This window comes from Manduca sexta, chromosome 19 (genome assembly GCF_014839805.1).
Source record: "Manduca sexta isolate Smith_Timp_Sample1 chromosome 19, JHU_Msex_v1.0, whole genome shotgun sequence".
NCBI classification, from domain to species: domain Eukaryota; kingdom Metazoa; phylum Arthropoda; class Insecta; order Lepidoptera; family Sphingidae; genus Manduca; species Manduca sexta.
In genome coordinates this window covers 9,663,610-9,671,628 of record NC_051133.1, presented here as the reverse complement: position 1 = coordinate 9,671,628, position 8,019 = coordinate 9,663,610, and the positions used below count along the sequence as shown (strand labels likewise).

Here is an 8,019-nt window from a genome sequence, read left to right as displayed (position 1 = left end):
ACAATGTGGTTTAAGTTTGCGCAAAATTGTATTCAAATCCATTTGCGGGTTTTTGCGTGTACTTAAGGTGGTAGCTCAAGGTCCATTTTCATACATTTTGTTTCGGCTTTAATCTGGGTAACTAAACAAGTATTGGCAAGTAAAGAATTTAAATTCACGTCTAGTTAGTGATTAGTTCTCGCAGTTGAAGAAAAATGTAAAATAATTAATAATCATGGATATTTCTGCCTTTAAAATTTCGTCATATTAAATTTTAAAGGCCGAAATATCCATGATTATTACTCTTCAACTGCGAAACTATCACTAACTTTATTTTAACACTACGTCCTTAGTTGATTATATTATTTTTTTATATTATAATTATTGTCAATTATTTTTATTGTTTTAATTGAAATGGACTTTAATATCCTTGTCTCCTAGAATTAATACTTTTATCATTAAAAATACTATAAATAAATATATCACATATAAATCCACTAATTTTGACGAGCAATTCCACATTAACCAACGGTGCTTCACTGAATATTTAAGGGCCAGTTATTCCTACAGATAATAAACCGGTATTCAATTATAAAAGGAAACCAGTTGCGGTGTCCTTAAAGCTTTAAAAAAATATTTTGTATTTAATTACTATTTCAAATCTCGAAAAATTTGCATACAATTGAACGGGCTGGAACGGTGGCGCCGGGACGCCTACGTATCGTAATTTAAGTCGTTACTATTTCATTATTGATTACTTATGACATTTAAATGTGTTTTTCCTAGTTCTATTGGGTGAAGGTTGAGTAATACCTAGTTTGTGTAAATGTTATGGGTCAAATATGGATATAGAACACGATATTAGGGGATGTCTATGCTAAAATATTTGAGGAATTCAAAGATGTATTGGTAAGATTAAAGTATAATATATATTATGTTAACTCAGTCAATATACCGCAAGTACACATAGGAAAATGAGTAATTAAAATGGTTTCCGCATGCCTTCCTTTGACCATTTTTATTTGTAAAATTGTTCTTTGTTTCTACAAAATTTTATAATATTGATAATTTTCGCAATGTTTATTGCTTTTATTATTCGTATTAATAATAAACTAGCATATCTTTGTAATATTTATCGATGTAAGTTAAAAACCATACCAGGATCCAAGCTCGACAACAAAGGTCTTGAAAGTTCTATACACACTCACCAGCCCCAGATCTGGTGGGTGGGGGGCAAGCCAGGGCCCGTGCACCGGGCGGCGAATTCACAGTTGGCAGACACATACCCAACTCATCAATAACACATCTTTGACTACTGAGACGTTCAGTACATTGATTAAACACGTAAATTATTTCCCGCGGGGCGCGAGATGATGATGACAATGGGTAAACATGGGTAAAAATATAGGTGGTCGGGGGCGGCATTATCCAGGTTTAGCCCCGCCTCCAAAAAATTCAAGATCCGGGACTGACACTCACACACATGTCCTTGATTACTCAAGGGATAGGCAGAAGTGCAACAGGTGCACCCACTTTTCGCCCTGTGTATTCCATCCTATGATGTGATAGGAGGGAACCTATCGTCATATCGCGCACAAATTCTACACTCCGGGTTGATGTAGTAATTACTGCCCGACCCGGGGATCGAACTTGAGACCTCAGCACAGCATTCGTACCGTAATACTCTACGCCGCCAAGGTATCCTCAGTATCCACGCTAATTTGTACAAATATCGATATAATACTAGTTATGTAAAAAGAAACATCGATAACAAAAAATGTCGGCACCAAAAAAGTTAGGTAGGTAAAAAGTTTTTTTAATTATTTATCATATACAAGGTGTTTTCCACAGAGAGGTGTGAAACGGGGCGAGGATCATTTATTTGATGAGCAGTAGGTTAGGTAAAGGTGCCAGTAATTTCTATTGATTAATCATTTTGCCGAAGATATTTTCGTTTCATGATTTCATAAGGGGCCAGTATACCGCCGTTTAAATTAAATGTTTTCACCACCTACCACAAAGATATTGTTATTTCAATGAATGTGATAATGTTTCATTAATAAATACAAATCTTATTGCAGAACATTGATGAAAATGAAATTGCATTCCCGACTGATAATTTTATTTTAAAGATAATTTCTAAAATTGCTATAAATAGTAATATAACTAAAAATATAACGTTTATCCACTGATAATTTCTTTACACAACTTTAGACGCAATTTCGTCCAAGATAATGCTAACCTACTGCAGCATGTGAAGTTCTGTTTATGGTTTAATCTTACCCATACATAATATTGTGATTCTAAAAACTTTGCATAAATGAAAGTTTAAAATCTTAATTAAATAAAATACACTAACAACCTTATTATAACAAACTAACGAAAAACCTGAAATGTTATTCTAATCGTGTGTTTAAAACCTTATTAATATTATAAATTTAGCCCGAAATAATATCCATATAAAAAACCTATAAAAATAAATTCTAGATTATTGTTTGAAAGTTCTCTAGCTGCTAAAGAAATATGAAAACCGTCGAGTCGCTCTAGAGACTCGCTAGAGAAAACAAACAGACAGATAGACTAATAAAATATCTTATTTTAACGTCTTATACGGACAGAAAGTTGTTAGAATTATATTATTATATTTTGATATCGGAGATTAAGCCATAGGTCCGACGGAGTTAAAATATTTCCTAATTATTCATAATGATTTTTACTCAAGATTAAAAAATAATACCTAGTGTCAATTACGTTCATATATATCGACGATTGAAAGGCAATAATATATATCTAAGCAACTATACCGAAAATGAATTATATAAATATTTTGAATCGCAATTTTTTTCTGCGTCATTTGATCTAGGTTTTGTAGGTCTAGGACAATTTTAATAACATTAGATTATATTTTAATAAAATAAAAAGTTAAATTGTTATGAATTTTCATATAAAAATCAAAATTTTAAATCACTCTACTCAAAAATTTACTGATTGTCGCTTAGATATGATTGCCTATCAATCGGTGATATGCTTTTATATGCAATCTATAACACCTGGCAGGTAATTATACGATTGATTATATTATGTAGACTAAAACAGCTCTCTCCGTCAGCTGATTCGACAAGATTTGAAATTTAGCGCCATTTCTGCAGAAAACCCTTTCAGGCAGAATTTGACTGTTGCCGTTGATAGATGCTTTAACGTCTATATTTTTAAAATACTAATGCTTTTATGTTAAACAACATTTAATTGGCTATTTGCATTTTCCACTAGTAATCATGTAGCATGTGTACTATGTTAAAATACTATCAACAGAGATTTATGCATCTGTAAATGCGTATAATCCTATGTCTGACAAGGTACGCTTTACCAACGTCTACAATAATACCTTAAAGTGCAAACGCACGAACTATTCTTCTTAACACCATAATTGGTTACCGCAAGTAGGTAAATTTATTATTATATTTAAGGCTCAATTACACACCGCGCTTTATAATTAGTGGAGCGATTACGTTACGCGAGTAATATACGACGTTTAATCGACGATGATCGCTTGTAATTATTTTCTTTCGTTTTTTTTGGTGAGGCGTGCGAGCTTGTTGTTGAGTTTCTTTTTCGAGTAATGAGCGTATCATAAATATAAATTGATTGATATTGGGAAGTTGGTGGTTTAGGGGTGGTATATGAAGAGGTGAGAATCGCGTAAGGACCAATATGGTATGTCTTTGGGACATATTTTGTATACGCCTGGATAGCGTCTATCGTACACAAGGTGTTAAAACCCGTCATAGTGGCCTATGAGTGTGTCGCGTTCCAGGATCAGCCTGTGTATATTCGGTTCCAATAAGCCGGCATAATTGTGTCGACTACCGAGGGGTAATCATCTCTCGTCAGTCGACATTATATTGGACCCCACTCAACTTACCATCAGGTGTAGTGGGGTTACTTCGCAAAAGAACCAAAGTCCTGATCATAGGTCCATTGATTTGTAGGAAAAGAATTATGTTAAAATTATACTTATACATCTTATCATTTTTTATTATTTACCGGAATTTCCTTTGTCTTCTTCAAGCCCATATTCAAGTCTCATCGCTGTTGACATAATCTTACTATCTGCAGGTTTCCTTTTCATTACCAATAATACTTAAAAAACATTAATATACCTGTTTCTTTGATTTAATAATTTCCTATACTTAGAATGTAACTTATCCCAATTAGAATCTTAGAACTCGTAAATTGTTTATGCATTAAAACACCAGGAACTGTTCATCGCCCAACAAAACAAAGTGCGAAATGTAACGTATTTTATAGCAAGGAGGCTCACAAGCGATGTTCGCAAATTGATATTCATTTCAATGGATTACCGGGGAGATACCGTAATTACAAACTATTTAACTGGCTGATTCATCGCCTCGACTTATAGACGAAACGGCTAACAACTTTGATTATAGTGAACGTATAATGTAGAGGGTCGATTTGCCGCCAATGTTGTTAGTGCGAAAATTGGTGTGAATGGATTGTTTGATGCTCTACTTGGGAGGTTACTTGGTTCTCTTTGGTTATCTACTATTTTTGGACAATATGTTGGTAACAGTAAGAAGCCAAGGGTTACGTTTATTTAGCTTTTGCTCGCTTTGCTAGCGTTAAATTACTTTCTTTACCAGTTAAATATCTTCGAAATTGGATCGCTAGTTTTAAATTTCCTATATACGAACTGAAAAACCTATAACAAATGAAACAATACACAATTATGCGGTTCAAACCGTGAGCTTATGTAATAATGCTTACAAAATAATCCAATTTTCTTTCAGATTTTTATATTTTTCTTTCCATAAAAACTGAGCATAATATAATGAAGCAATAAAAAAAGACGGTAAATGTATTCTCAAACGATACACTGGCTGAGCTATAGCATCTAGTCATATATAGTTAGTATAATATAATTATATATTTATGAAATAAAACAGCATTATAGTATTGAAATCGTAAATTTCGCAAGGTGTACCACAAGCCGAAATAGCTCAGTTGGGAGAGCGTTAGACTGAAGATCTAAAGGTCCCCGGTTCAATCCCGGGTTTCGGCAGATAATTATTTTTATACTCGCGTTTTTATTTTTTATATTATTTTCTGGTACCTTTATTAAAATTATTCTTTATTCATCACTGTTTTCCTATATATTAAAATGATGGCAATTAAAAACATCGTAGGCAACTCTAGTATGGTGGATGTTTATTGGCAACTTTGATTACAGTAAATATCAATCGATATTTACGGCTTGAATATCTTGCCGAACATATATTCGGCCTATTTGTCCGAATACCGAATATGTAGATTGTATTAGGCGCACTTTACAGAGTATTAGTACCCGATACAACGTACAATACTTTACTATAAAGCGCGGATGGCAACCCTAATTAGAATTGTCACAATTAAAATTTAAAAATGGAAAATTGTGACTCAGTACTTCAATTTTCTGCATTTTAATCAGTATTTACTAAACTATGGAAACCATGGGTTCAGATGGCTATAATACGTTATCTTCTTTATCTAAAATAACTGAAATAAAAAAATAATAAATTACAAGACAAATTGCGCCCAAAAAGTATCGTATGCCGAAACCCGGGATTGAACCGGGGACCTTTAGATCTTCAGTCTAACGCTCTCCCAACTGAGCTATTTCGGCCGATGCATGTAGAGCTTAAAATGTCGGTTGTTAGCTTAATTTTATTATTTTTGAATTGTATTATTCATCATATTGTTCATAGTGATAATAACACAATATTCTCAACAATATAATATTAAATCTACTAAGATTAAATTAATTACCGTGGGGTCACATTTTTATCCTATTACAGCCTCTATTATTTCATGTGAGACTATTGCAATAATTAATAATGAAAATAAAATTATAACCTCCTGATATAACATATTATAATTTGTAAGTACCACAGAGAAATCAAATGAATATTAATGTTTATTTCAACCACGCTAGATGGCAGCACTTGGGGCATTAACTAATGTAGAGACCATTATTAATTTAAATTGTAATTAAACATTTGATTTTAAATTTTTTGTTAAACTGACAATTGTGTTAGTATATAATAATAAATAATATACCATGTAACTTTTACGGGTTTAAAGCCTATAATAAAATATTATACTTGGGTTTTAAACTCTACCGTGTGATTTTAAGAGAAGAGTTAAGTAAATGCAATTTGTGGCATGTGTAGAGTTTTATCGAAAAGTGTATTTTACAACCCGCCAGTCTATAAAAAGTAGTTATTATTTATAGACGAAGATTAAAACTATAACCTAAAACAGCGGCATCTAGTGGCAAAAGATGGAACTAAAATCACCTACTACTTTTAACTACGCTTAAATTATGTTGTATTAATGCCAATGGCGATATATCTAGTAAGTCCAATATGCTATGAAATATATTGTTTTATTATATTTATAATTAATTTAAAATGTTATTTTGAGAGCGTAAGAATGGCTGCTTTTGTTGTATGTAAAATAAAAAAGAATTTAAATATGGCCAACATTTAAGTAGTTTCAAATAAATTGGGTTATATTTTTGAAACATTAAATAATACTTACAGTACTTTTTTAAGCAGTGTTTTGGACTCAATTTACATTTGTAACTTTTGGGTAGAGATAACTCTGTTAAAAATCTTGTTATGCTATTTTATGGAATTGATTGAATAAAAATCTTTTTTAATCAACACAAATCAGTTTTAAATAAAAAAAAATCTCTAAATACCACTTTTATAATACAGTAATCTGTCCCAGCTAGTCTCTACATTATGTTTTTTGGAAAATATTTACATGAAAGCCCATACAATTGGTTTTATGGAACTAATTAAATCTAAAAATCTTAATATGTTCTGGCATAAGTCGGTCGATCACGTGACGCCTTAAGGCTTGGAGATGACTGGTCAAGATGCTCTCCGATCGGTCCGGGATAAAAAGAGCCGCAGGTAGCGTCATTAATTGAGTATTAAACGTATCGGCACAAAAAGGCAAAGATTAAAAACAATGAATTTCACGAAAGTTGATAACTCAATTTGGACGTGCATGGACGAACGAAGATGTAGAGTCGGTTTAAATTTTTTAAATGAGTTGTGGTGCGCTGTACTGCCGTTTGTTTTTGTATTTATTTTATTTTATAGGAGAATATCAGCTTTATAAAAATAAAGTTATAACGATGTTGTTAAATATATAGCCAAGAAGTCTCCACCTAAACAGATTGGTAAAAAAGGATGAAAACAGGTTAGAAAAAATTTAAAACAAATACAGATCTAGATGTATGACGTATGTGTATATATTTTTTCTATTAATTAATATTTCGGCAGTATTTTATCAGTCATGGTTAATTAAAAATCTTGATGCCTTTCAAGGAATCCTGTATGGAATTATTAAGGTAGTAAAAATACTTAAGTACTATATTCTTAACATTGCATATTAGATAAAAATATGATGTCTCTAACTGCATATTAATAATATTAATGCTCTGGCTTTTATGTTGCTTGAAGTTATTGCGAAAATATATTTTCATAATTATACTTCTTCAGAGTATTCAGTACTCAAACCGCCAGTACTCTAAATTTAAAAAAATCCTATAAATTAACAAAAAAATAAAAAAATAAGTACATGGTGATTCTATTCGTTTCATTTCTCATACAAATTCATCACGGGCGGCACCGTTTGTGAAAAGATGCACGCTGAATAATAATAATACATTAATAATATCGACCGTTTTACCTACAGGGTCGATTTATTAGAAAAATAACGTATATCGAACGGTAATTTAATAAGGAAAATTGTTATTGTAAGGGCAAATTTTTCAATGATCAAATAAAACTTATTTATGATATACAGTATAATAAGAACAAATAGAAATGACGGTTGTATATAGTTCAATTGTTTCACTTTTATATTAAGTTGGGTTATAATTTATCTGATGGATAACTTATTTGAAAATTGAAAAATCGGACCCAAAAAAAAATGTATATTAATGAGAAGTCGACAAGATTAGAGTAT

At 31.6% G+C, this 8,019-nt stretch overlaps 2 non-coding genes across 2 annotated transcripts; one reads left to right on the top strand and one right to left on the bottom strand.

Annotated features, from left to right (window-relative positions):
• Positions 1 to 4,986: 4,986 nt before the first annotated feature.
• Trnaf-gaa lies at positions 4,987 to 5,059 on the top strand. The gene has a single exon. It is a non-coding gene; the product is annotated as a tRNA-Phe (tRNA).
• Positions 5,060 to 5,586: 527 nt separating this feature from the next.
• Positions 5,587 to 5,659, bottom strand: Trnaf-gaa. Its single transcript has one exon. It is a non-coding gene; the product is annotated as a tRNA-Phe (tRNA).
• Between the last annotated feature and the right edge of the window lie 2,360 nt (positions 5,660 to 8,019).